Source organism: Zeus faber (assembly GCF_960531495.2).
Source record: "Zeus faber genome assembly, chromosome: 10".
Classification (NCBI taxonomy): Eukaryota; Metazoa; Chordata; class Actinopteri; order Zeiformes; family Zeidae; genus Zeus; species Zeus faber.
In genome coordinates, this window is record NC_137199.1 from 3,079,589 (window position 1) to 3,093,232 (window position 13,644).

The window sequence follows — 13,644 nt, forward strand, 5'->3', positions numbered from 1 at the left end:
GTTTTTTTGGCGTACATTATGATAAAAAAAGTAAAAAAAAAAAAAAAAAGTGAAAGAGTAACCGGAGCGCCGGCGCAGGCGACCGCTAGGGGCGGCACCACTATCGCATTAGTTGGCCATCGAGGGAGGGACCAATGCTGCCAGCGTTGGCGAGTTGTTTGGCGATGCCGATGAGGATTGCGTCCGTCTTGCTGCTGTTGAGAAGGAAGTTGTTATTGATCCAGGAGCAGATTTCCTCCAGGCAAGGGGTTGAGGTTGAAGATTATGTCCGTAGGATTTGGTTACATTTAAATGTAAACCTGTGTCGTCAAAATAGTAGCGGAAGTTGATATTGTGTAAGCATAGCAGTGGATGTAGATTAAAAACCAAATGTGCCCAAGCACTAACCTCAGTGGGACACCACATGTCACCGCAGTGTCATCTGACCTAGAACCCCTCAAATGACACGTTATATCTTCAGTTGGTGAAGTAGGAGGTGAGCCACTTCAGGACTGTGTCCATGAGTATGTTGTAGGTCTCAAGGCGATAGAGGAGGATGTTTTGGTCCACGGTGTCAAATGCCATGCTCAGATAGAGTAGGAGCAGGATGTTGGATGACCCGAAGTTGGCTGTCATCAACAGATTATTGACGACCTTTATCAGGGCTGTTTCCTTGCTGTGTGCAGGCCGGAAACAATTGGAGGGCTTCAAAAAGTTGATTTTCTGAACGATGTAACTGGAGCGTTGAGGCCACGACTTTCTCTCTGACTTTGGCGTGGACAGGAGTTCTGGGTCCAGATTTAGTTTATTTTAGAGTGGGGGGACAGCCGCTGTTTTAAAATGAATGGGAACCTCTCCATTCTGAAGTGATTTGTTGACGAGTGTAATGAAGAATTGAATAGGGGATGGTAGCTCAGGAGGTAGAGCTGGTGGTCTAGTGATCCAAAGGTTGCTGGTTCGATCCCAGGCTCCTCCTGCTAGCATGCTGTAGTGTCCTTGAGCAAGACACTTAACCCCTAATTGCTCCTGATGGCTGCGTCCGTCGGTCTTTGAACAATTGTAAGTCGCTTTGGATAAAAGCGTCTGCTAAATGACTAAATGTAAATGTAACCAGGCTTGGTGAGAAGGTTTTCAACAGTAGAGTGGGCATGGCGTCAAGGTAGCAGCAAGTGGGCTTGGATTTAGTTATGAGGGCCAAAAGTGCAAATGGGGTAACCTCATTGAAGCTGCACAGTGTGGATCCATTGAAGAAGGGAAAACAGGTGGGCTGGGTCGCAGCTGCTGTGAAGGCTACAATGTTGGCTCTGATATTTACGACCGTGGTCTCAGAGAAAAGAAACAAATGTTTGCACAGTTCTTGAGAGGCAGCTGGGGGGCCTGAGTTGGTGGGGGTAAAAAAGGCAGTTGATGGTGGAGAAAGACATTCTTTCTGGGATTGCCTTTGCCATTATCAATTATTGTACAGTACTAAGATGAGTGGGCAGCTTTTAGGGCAACAGCATAGGCAGTTTTGAATTCTCTGAAGGCTAGTAGATGGACAGTGATAGCATCTTTCCTCCATAACCTCTCCAACTGGTAGCTGCGGTTCTTCAGTAAACTGCAATGCTGGAAAGTGGCTTTCTGTATTTGTTCAGGGTTGAGGGTGTTGAGGCAGGTAGTCAGGGTGGAGTTTTAGAGGTTGATCATTGCATTGGGTGAAAGTGAGCTGAAATCAGTTTAGAAGGTGGACATTATGGGTTCAAGGAAAAGCGCAGTGTCCAAATTGCATAGGTTGCGGTACCTCAAGACCCTCTGGGTTGAGACTAAACGTGCCAAGGACCTGGCTGGCAGATAGGGCAGATAGGGGAGAAAGAATAAGAGTCGTAGAAGAGATAAGCTGATGGTTACAAATGTGACTCACCGCGTACGTCAGTTTTTTTGTGTCACTGGAAAGTGGAGAATCAGAGCTTCCAAACAAAGTGTCACTTTTTAAAGCTATGACTTGTTAATGACAAGGGTGTTGCAAACCATGTTTCTGAGATAATCACCACCAATGTTTTACCCACACCAGGTTCATTCAGCCAGCTCCCAGAATGCAAATAGGGTTGGCGGACAAACAAAGCCTCATGGCTAATTAACATACTGCTGAATGGGCAAATCACGAACAGCTCAACAACACACAACTTAAAAAAGCTTTTATTTAACAGTAATAATATACATGTTTTTTAAAAGTAGAATTATTTTAGATTTTAAAAGTAAGGACAACACAACAAAATGTAGAGTATCAATATTATGAGTCTCAGAAAATCTGAAATCTGAAAATCTGTCACCAACCTCAACGGACTTCATCACGTCATGAACTTCTTCCATTGTAACAAAAATGGGCCTATCGTCGGAAAATATTCCGTTTCATTGTCACATTAAGTGACCCTTTGTGTATGTGACGAATAAACCTTTGAATCTTGAAACTTGAATGGTGCCTTGCCCGGAATAGGGAAACCGGGGCCCCCCCCGGAGCCAGACCTGGGAGGGGAGCTCACCGGCGAACGTCTGGTGGCCGGGCTTCGACCCATGGGGCACAGTCCGAAAAAATACCGTGGAGCTGATATCCTGTGGACCCACCACCTGCAGGGATAGGCGTTGGGGTCGGGTGCAAGTTCAGCCGGGCGGCAAGCAAAGGCGGGGGCCTGGGCCTGCTGAACCTCGGCATTGTAGGGACGTGGAATGTCACCTCTCTGGCGGGGAACGAGTCAGAGCTGGTGTGGGAGGTGGAGTGGTACCAACTAGATATAGTTGGGCTCACCTCTACGCACAGCACTCGCCCTGGAACCAAACTCCTGGAAAGGGGCTGGACTCTCTCCTTTTCCGGAGGTGCCCAGGATGAGAAGCGCCGGGCGGGTGTGGGGATACACACAAGCCCTCGGCTGAGTGCAGCTGTGTTGGAGTTCTCCCCAGTGAACATAAGGGTTGCCTCTATGCGACTACAAGTTGCTAAGGGGAAAGCTCTGACTGTTGTTTGTCCTTATGCACCGAACAGCAGCTCAGAGTATTCGGCCTTCTTGGAGTCTCTGGGTGGTATCCTTGAAGGGGCTCCGTCAAGGGACTCTACTAGGAGACTCACGTGGGCAACGATGGAGAAACCTGGATGGGGGTGATTGGGAGGAACGGCCTGCCTGATCTGAATCCGAGTGGTGTTATTGCACTTCTGTGCTAGACATGGATTGGCCATAACGAACACCATGTTCAAGCATAGGGTGGCTCATAAGTGTACGTGGTACCAGACCACCTTAGGTCAAAGATCGATGATCGACTTCGTGGTCGTGTCATCAGATCTACGGCCGTATGTCCGATACTCGGGTGAAGAGAGGAGCAGAGCTGTCAACTGATCACCACCTGGTGGTGAGTTGGATCAGACGGCGGGGGAGGCTGCCAGACAGACCTGGTAAACCCAAACGTGTAGAGAGGGTGAACTGGGAACGCCTGGTGGATGGCCCTGTCCGCAAGGTCTTCAACTCCCACCTCCAGAAGAATTTTTCTCACATCCCGGGGGAGGTTGGGGACATGGAATCTGAGTGGGTCATGTTCAAAACCTCCATTTCAGAGGTGGCTGCTAGGAGCTGTGGTCGGAAGGCAGTCGGTGCCTGTCGTGGCGGTAACCAAAGAAACCGTTTGTGGACACTAGCGGTGAAGGAAGCCATCGAGCTGAGGAAGGAGGCCTTTCGGGCATGGCTGGCCCAGGGGTCTCCCGAGACAGGTACCGGCAGGCTAGAAGGGCTGCGGCTTCAGCGGTCACTGAAACAAAAACTTGGGTGGGGGAGGAGTTTGGGGAGGGTATGGAGAAGGACTTTCGGTTGGCCTCAAGGAAGATCTGGCAAACTGTTCTGCGACTCAGAAAGGGAAAGCAGGGCTTGGCTCAGGCTGTGTTCAGCTGGGGAGGAGAACTGCTGAACCGGACTGGGGATATTGTTGGGCGGTGGAAAGAGAACTTTGAGGAACTCCTGAACCCAATCAATACATCCTCAGGGGAAGAGGCAGAGTCTGAAGACTCGGGGGAAGTCTCGTCCATATACCTGGCAGAGGTCGCTGAGGCAGTCAAAAAGCTCATCGGTGGACGAGATACTGAAGGCTCTGGACATTGTTGGGCTGTCTTGGCCTCTTCAGTGTCGTGTGGATGTCGGGTACAGTACTTGTGGAGTGGCAGACCGGGGTGGTGGTTCCCATTTATAAAAAAGGGGACCGGAGGATGTGCTCCAATTATAGGGGTATCACACTGCTCAGCCTCCCCGGGAAAATTTACTCCAGGGTGCTGGAAAGGAGGCTCCGGCCGATTGTTGAACCTCAGATTCAGGAGGAGCAGTGCGGATTCTGTCCTGGGCGTGGAACAGTGGACCAGCTCTTTACCCTTGCAGGGTTGCTGGGGGGGTCGTGGGAGTTTTCCCATCCAGTCTACATGTGTGTTATGGACCTGGAGAAGGCTTTTGACCGTGTCCCTCGGGGGATCCGGTGGGGAGTACTGAGGTAGTATGGGGTACAGGGCCCGTTGGTACGAGCCATCCGGGCCTTGTGCAATCAACGTGAAAGCTGTGTTCGCATTCCCGGCACAAAGTCTCAGTGGGTGTTGGACTCCGCCAAGGTTGCCCCTTGTCCCAGATTCTGTTTGTGATATTGATGGACAGGATCTCAAGGCGCAAGCCGATGTGAGGAGAGTGTCCAGTTTGGGAACCTCAGAATTGCATCTCTGCTTTTTGCAGTTGATGTGGTTTTGTTGGCTTCATCAGACCGTGACCTCCAGCACACACTGGGGAGGTTTGCAGCCGAGAGTGAAGCAGTCGGGATGAAAGTCAGCACCTCTAAGTCTGAGGCTATGGTTCACTGCCGGAAAATGGTGGATTGCTCCCTCTGAGTTGGGAGTGAGTTGCTGCCCCAAGTGAAGGAGTTCAAGTATTTTGGGATCTTGTTCATGAGTGAGGGGAAAATGGACCGTGAGATGGACAGGCAGATCGGTGCGGCGTCAGCAGTGATGCGGGCGTTGTACTGGACCCTTGTGGTGAAGAGGGAGCTGAGCCGGAAGGTAAAGCTCTCAATTTACCAGTCCATCTACGTCCCAACCCTCACCTATGGTCATGAACTTTGGGTAGTAAAAGAACAAGATCGCGAATACAAGCAGCCAAAATGAGTTTCCTCCGTAGGGTGGCTGGGAGATAGGGTGAGGAGCTCGGACATCCAGAGGGAGCTCGGACTAGAGCCGCTGCTCCTTCGCGTCGAAAGGAGCCAGTTGAGGTGGTTTGGGCATCTGATCAGGATGCTTCCTGGGCGCCTTCCCGAAGAGGTTTTCCGTGCAAGTCCAACTGGTAGGAGACCACGGGGTAGACCCAGAACACAATGGAGGGATTATATATCCCAGCTGGCCTGGTAACGCCTCGGGGTCCCCCAGGAAGAACTGGAAAATGTTGCTGGGGAGAAGGGAGCCTAGAGCTCCTTGCTCAGCCTGCTGCCACCGCGACAAGGCCCCGGATAAGCGATGGAAAATGGATGGATGAATTATTATTATTATTAATATTATTATTTTTAATGTTATTATAATTCTTATTATTATTATTCATCTTATTATTGTTATTATTATTATTTTGTAAGACATTGGCCGAGTTCGCTCAAATTTTCCATGGCTAAAACTATTCTCTTATTTCTCAATTCTGTTTGCATCATGACAGGCATTAAGAGCCTGCAGTGATGATATTAAACAAAGAACAGATGTTACATTCACAATTTTTAGATAGATATGCCTGAAGAAAAGGCTGAAGCCTCCTTTAAGAGATCAAGCAAACACTCTTGCATGCATGGGGAACAACTTGGAAATCTACGCTAAAAAGTAATTAATTGATTGACTAACAACATATAACATACGTATATATACAGTATATATGTATATAACAACAAGTTCATGGTCATGGTCAATCCAACTGATCAATCCAAGACTATGAAAACATGGATGCCACAACGTAACTGGCTTTCTTAGCCACAGTCTAAAGAAACAAGGAGCATTAATAGAAGCTGATATACACATACTAGACTAGCACTTCCATTATAGTATCTCTCTCACAAACAGTGAAAGTTGGATTATTGTGGAAAATAATATTTATCAATCAACAAATTTGCAGGTACTGCAATTATGAACAAAGAATGAACATCAAACAATTCTGGAGAATTCCTTTAATTTCAAAACAAAAGTATCTGTTTACTCAACCTGTTGTTATCTATTTTTGTGATGGTAGCTGGCCTGACTGATACATTACTATAGTGTGGGTGGACAAGATATAATCTTGCTCTTTAATTAGAATGAATGTGTGTGTTTTCCATTAAGTAAGACATACAACATTCCAGCCAGGAAGATAGTGAGCTCAGTTCAGTGAAGTATAAATTGTTGTTATTTTGTGTTGGAGCCAAACATATGTGACCCACACTGTACTTTAGGATCATTTGGCGGTTTTCGAGATTTTCTTTTTTTACATCATTTGAAAGTGAAGAATCAGAGCTTCCAAACAAGGTGTCACTTGTGCAAATCAAGCAAATATTTTTAAAGCTATGACTTGTTAATGACAAGGGTGTGGCAAACCGTGTTTCTGAGATAATCACCTCCAAAATTGTATCCACACCAGGTTTATTCAGCTCCGACAATGCAAATGGGAGGACAAACAAAGCCTCATAATAATTATTAAAAATTAAATGACTAATTTTGCTTTTAAAAAAAAGCTTTTATCTGACAGTAAGAATATACATATTTTGTAATTGTGGAAATATGTTGGAGTTTAAAAGTACGGCCAACACAACAAAATGTAGAGTCTATCAATATTATGAGTCTCAGAAAATCTGATATCTGAAAATCTGTCACCAACCTCAACAGCAACCTGTAGCAACAACGGACGTATTGTCGGTCTCAACCGGTGATTCTTGAAAAAATTCTGTTTCATCGTCACATTAAGTTTGAAATCCGCTGTTTGAAATGTTCTCCAAGTCCGGAGTAATATCCGATTCAGCGTCGCTGTCGTTCTCCTCATCGCTGACGGAGAACTGATTATCATCATGGAAAATGAACTCCAGTATGCGCTGCTAACACTTATTTGGCTGCTCCTGGCGATTTTAGAAATTCGCGAAATGATTTTGCTGTGGTGGCACACATTATGTTCCATATATATTATATATATTATTACATTATATATATATTATATGTTCATATATTATTCCCATACACGTGTTTTGGCCAGGAGCAGAAGCAGGCCTGGTAAAATAAAAGATGTTCTCTCAAAGTTCCCAAATGCCTGGAATACCTTAAATTGACATATACATACATATACACATACATATACACACACACCCACACGCACACATATACACACACACACACACAAATGCATGCATCCATCGACTGACAAACAGACACACACACAAATCCATACAAATCCATACAACTGTGCTGTCTAAGCCAGGGAAAATCAAAGTAGAGGCTGCAGCCTGAGCATGCCAGGAACATGTAGGGAGAGCAGGAGGGAGGAGGAGAAACAGAATGGGAAAGTGTTTATGTGAGTATAAGAAGTGATGTGCCCGCTCTTACATGCCAAGACCACACAGTGCCACATCAGTCGTAAAGCAACATAGACAGACATAACACACAGACACACGTGCAACAGGGACTCCCAGTGATTAGAGTTGGTTGTGTTGATGAGCGTTGTGCAGTAGCCGTCAAATAAGACTGTAATATACTTGACTAAAATTCTCATTGTGTATTATGTATGTGTGCGTGTGCGTGTGCAAGTGAAATAGATAATGGGGCTTATATTTAAATCATATCATCAATCATAACACTTGCTATTAGTGCTGTCATTGCATATTATTGCCACTATATCTATGAAACATACTTGTACCTTATCTTTTCTTTGACTTTGACTTGCACTGTTCTGACAACCTCTGCTGCCGTAACTCTGAATCGGAATCTTCCTCCGGGGATTAATAAAGTCTTATCTTATCTCAAAGGGGGCCTATTATGCTCCTTTTAACACAAGTTAATATATGTCTCTGAGGTCCCCAAAACATGTATTTGAAGTTTGTTGCGGAAAATAACTCTCAGATCATGCATTTGAGCAATTATAACCCTCTATAACCCTCTTGTTCCAAAACAGGCTGTTTAAGTGGGAGGAGTAAAACCCTGAGCCCAAGGTGGCTGAGCATTTGAGCATTTTGTTGTATTTACCTCTGTACTGTACATGGCCGGACTGTCTGTGATTCACCCTCGCCCCCCAGAGATTCACAGGGTGGGGTAGAAACCTTTACCTGAGATCACAGGATCTGTAACATTTTTCTACATTCCCAATTGGAAAGGAAAGAAGATGGACATGAGGGCCATTTGGCCGTGTCTGCTATCTCAGGCCCTGAATGGATCAGCCCCCCCTCTCTTTCTCTCTCACATTTCACCCATAACCCTAGTTCACTTGATCAAGCCCGAACCTCCATGGAGAACCGGTCTCAGAGACACGGCTGGAAGGAAATAACCCACCAGGAGTCCCTCCTCTGTTAAGAAGTATGAATTATTATGGACCAATGTCAAATCCGTCAGTCATTGAAGGAACGTTATTTCGGCAGATGTTTTTTTGGAAAATGATCCAACTCCCATCACTGTACGATTGAAATTTGTGAAGTTACCTCATTTTAAATGTATACATTTCTCATGTTGCCAGGTTGCCATCTAGCAGCCAAAAGGGGAAACCATTAACACCAAGAGTGCCCTATTGTTGTCGATAAAATCTGATTAAAGAGGGCTTTGCCACGCCCCCTTGGTCCACCACATACCCCCACTGTCGCACTTAGGCCAGGCGCTGTCAGGCCTACAACTCGGAACTGGTAAAGGCCTTGCGGAGTGGAGAAGGCTAACCCTAACCCTAACCCTTGGATTGCTGGGACAAGATTCAAGATTCAAGATTTTTTATTTGTCACATACATATACATACTTTCATACATATATGCAGTGAAATGTAATGCAACGCACCCGGTGATACTTTCAGCACACAATATGTCCTAGGAAAAAATAAAAATAAAAAATTTCTTTCTAATAGGCCGACTAACTGACTCCTAAAACGTAATACAGTAAGTTGAATACTTATAGAATAAAATAAAAATATATAGAATAAAATACAATAAAAATAAAATGGAATAGATAGAGGGAATATGCCTATGTATATACAGATATGTGCATTAAAGTGGCATGTGACTTAAAGTGGCATGTGAATGTGAATAGAGTGAGGTAGTGTTTGGGATAATACAGCACAGTATAAAACAGTACGGCGCAGCAATACGGCAACAGAACAACCCTGAACAGTGACACAGTATGCGGTACAGTATGCTACATATAGTACAGTAGGTAGTGGAGCCTATGTGTATGGCTCAGTCAGGACCCCTGGTGAGGTCTGCATTGACAGTCTATGTTTTTTTGGCGTACATTAAGATTAAAAACATTATGATGATTAAAAACAAACACAAACAAGGAAATCTGCCAGTAGCCCTTGGTTAAATTTAATGTTCTAAAAAAACGAGCCGTACCTAACCTGTCGAGAAACTCGTCAACGCGGGACATCAGGTACGGATCGAACATGGACACCGCGTTCACCTTCCAGCAATCTACGCAGAACCGCACCGATCCATCGGGCTTAGCCACTAGCACGATGAGGCTTGACCAATTCTTCTTTGTGATTTACCCACATGTTCAGCATGGCCTCTAATTCCGCCTGCACTATTTTCCGTTTGTTTTGGGGCAGGCGAAAACGCACTTTCACCCCCTGTGTCGTCTCCACATGGTGGAGTATGAGGGCCGTGTGGCCTGGCTGGGGAGAGAACACGTCGGCAAAGCACTGCTGCAGCGCTGTGACGTCCGCACTCTGGCCGGAGAGAGAGATGGTCACTTAAAAGCGATGCGATCTGCCCGCTTTGGCACCTCCGGCCCCAACTCATCCTTCTCAATCGTCACTGTGGCCAGTGCTATGTGCACACCTTCCCTCCATTGTTTTAGGAGGTTGAGGTGGTAAATTTGGGCAGACCCCCCTTGTCTGTGCCTTCCACCTCATAAAAGACCTCCCCCACGTGTCGTGTAACCACGAAGGGCCCTTTCCACTTCGCCACTAATTTCGAGCTGGACATAGGGTGTAGTACTAACACCTTGTCTCCTGGTGAGAATAGTCTTAACCGAGCCCCCCTGTCGTACAGACGGCACTGACATTCCTGGGCCTGGAGCAACTTCTGCCATGATTCCTGCCCTAACGCGTGTAGCTTTGCTCTCAGGTCCAGGAGGTACTGGACCTCGTTTTTACTGGTGCTGGGACCTTCCTGCCAGTTTTCCTTGATCAGGTCGATCAGGTCGGGAAAACTCTGTTGAGGACTGGGGAAACTCCCGCACTGCAAACAACAGATGACAACCAATTTCGGTTGTTATCGTGGACGAACTTCCGGACCATGTTTTTCAACGTTTTGTTAAAGCGTTCGACCAGGCCATCCGTCTGTGGGTGGTAAACGCTTGTCCGAATTAAGTGGACGCCCAGTAATCCATACAGTTTGCGCAGTGTGTTTGACATAAACAAGGTGCCCTGGTCGGTCAGGATTTCCTTTGAAATCCCAATTGGGAGATGACCTGAAACAGAGCCTGTGCCACATTTTTGGCCGTAATACTGTGCTGGATGGGTGTCTGCTATTGACAAAGCCTGTTTGGTCTGGGTGAATTATAAATGGAATTACTTTTTCAATTCTGTTGGTTAGTGTCTTTCTAATAATCTTTAAATCACAATTAATTAGAATTATGGGTCTATAAATGGCGGTGAGGGTTGGGTCCTTATTGTGGAAATGAAAATGAAATATTTCCATTCTGATGAATAATGGGGAAATAAGTGGCTGGAAGTGTTTATAGAAGTCCACTGGGTAGTTACTGTAGCTGATCCAGGTGATTTATTGTTGGGCATTGTGAAGAGAGCTTTCCTGAGCTCTTCTAGAGTAAGTGGTTGATATAATGTGGTAGCCTGTTCTGTGGATAGTTTAGGGAGGTCGATATCATCGAGTAATGAGTTAATGTTTGAAATATTTCATTCATCATCTGAGTGATATAGCTTATTATAAAAGTCTCTGAACATGTGTATTATCCTACCCTGTCAATCTTTGATGGCTGTAATAACTGTTTTTTCTCTATCGTGTTTCAATTGATTGGCAAGAAATTTACCATATTCGTCATTGAATTTAAAATAATTCACTCTTGCTCATTGCATGAGAAATTGTGTCTTTTGATGGATGATATTATCAACTTGAGATGTAATTGTTCAGATCCCATTTCGGATTTGCTCAGTGGATGAGTGGGCTTTTTGGGAGTGCAAGTCTTTTAATCGTTGTTCTAGTTTATTTTGGCATTCTTGTCCTTTCTTCTTTTTGTGAGTGGAGAATGAAATATTACTACCTCTCAGAACTGCCTTTGCCCTTTCCCAGAGTAAGGATGGTGATATTTCTGAAGGAAGTCCATTCTCTGGAAAATAAATAATTAAATTCCTTATCTGTCAGAAATTAGGTGTTAAAATGCCACTTGCCAGGAGGGTTCGGGTTGGTTTAATTTATGAGGTTGAAACTTATCGGGCCATTATTGGAGATTACTGCCCTTTCCCAGAGTAAGGGTGGTGATATTTCTGAAGGAAGTCCATTCTCTGGAAAATTAATAGTTAAATTCCTTTTCTGTCAGAAATTAGGTGTTAAACTGCCACATGCCAGAAGGGTTCAGGTTGGTTTCATTAATGAGGTTGAAAGTTATCGGGCCATTATCGGAGATTACAATAGGGTGGGTTTCATTATTAAGGATTTTGGACATTACAGTTGTCAAAAAAAAGTTAATTCCTGAGAAGCTTTTGTGGGGTTGTGAATAATATTTGTATTCTCTGTTATGTGGATTATTTGATCACCAACAATCGCCAAGAGCAAGATCACTCATACAGTAGGTGGCACTAGAAGAGGGCTGACCCAGCCGGAGGACTTTTGGCTGACAGCCAAATGGCAACCAGCTTCCAGTCAGTTTCCAGCCAGTTCCAAGTCAATTACCAGCCGCCTTCCAACAGACTTTCCCCTCCCTCTCATGTGTCCTGACAGGGCGTGATTTATTTCAACTGTACTGAACTGAAACACATTCATTCTGTCAATTGCAATGTGTCACAATGAGATGGTGCTAACTTCACAAAAACACAATCACTTTTCAGAGAGAGATTTTCAGATGTCCTTTGAACCCTGACCATAGTTCATCTTTTCAAGTTCAAATTTTTTTCAGATGAATGAGAACAGGTTTTTATGCTTTATTCTAATCTACATGTTGCTCAGATTTATAATTGCAAAATAGAAGCTGTTTTTTATTTACATTTTTTAAATTACAAAGTTCAATAGCTTTGCCATGAGAGCACTCAAACTAGGTCTGTATAATTATAGTTTAAATTCTATTTTCAAATAGGTGATAACAATGCAAGCATCCCTACCAGTAATGAGCCTGTGCGAATTGTAGCCTCAGTATCCTGTTCTTAGCTGACAGGAGTGGCACCCGGTGTGGTTTTCTGCTGCTGTAGCCCATCTGCTTCAAGGTTTGACGTGCTGTGCATTGAGAGATGGTATTCGTCATACATTGGTTGTAACAAGTGGTTATTTTTGTTACTGTTGCCTTTCTATCGTCTCAAACCAGTCTGCCCATTCTCCTCTGACCTCTGACTTCAACAAGGCACTTTTCTCCACACAACTGCCGCTCACTGGATATTTTTCATTTTCCGACCATTCTTTGTAAACCCTGGAGATGGTTGTGCGTGAAAATCCAGGTCAGCAGTTTCTGAAATACTCAGACCAGCCTGTCACACTGAACAGTTGTGGGGACTCCCTGGGGGGAACTAGGAACTGGGGATGTCCCGAGAACTACATACCATCAAGGGCTTTTCTTCTTTTACACTGGAAAACTGAAGTGAAGCTGATGTGATGTCATCCAACGTGAATTCAGCTTGAGTTCCGTGTTATATTTTCTCCTTAACTTTCACTGATTTTACCTTACCAGTCCACAAAAGAAAAAATTCGGAACAAATTTTAGGCGAGAAATAATAAATCCAGTTGTTGAAACTTCACTCATATAAGATCTACAAGATATCATTTAAAAGTTTGTTCAGCTCGAGGGACCATGGTCTTAGGTCTGGACCAATCACCGGCAATTACATCACTCAAGGTTCCTCTTGTGCGAATTAGTCCCTGACCGGGACTAGGAGAGAAATGAGTTGCTCAAAACTGCTAAAACTGCTCCTACAGTAGCTCCTGCAGTGAGGACACAATAAAACGGATGGTTCCTCCAAAGTTGTCCTTAGAACTATGAAATAGGCTCCTACAGTCTGAAAACAAATAATATGGGGAGTTTTCTGATACAGTAAGTTTTGCAAAAAAATGTAATTCTCTGAGCTGCACAGTGCCGCAGGTTCCATATCAGATAGAATGGTATTGATGGATAAATGGAACTCCACCTGGGTGAAGAGTGCTTTGCCCAGGTGGAGGAGCGGGATTCGGGCAGGGAGGTGTGCTAAGCCCATACCTGTCACATGGTACACATGGTTACGCAGGGTGTTTTCTTTAGTTTCATTCAGTAGTAATAGCAAACGTACA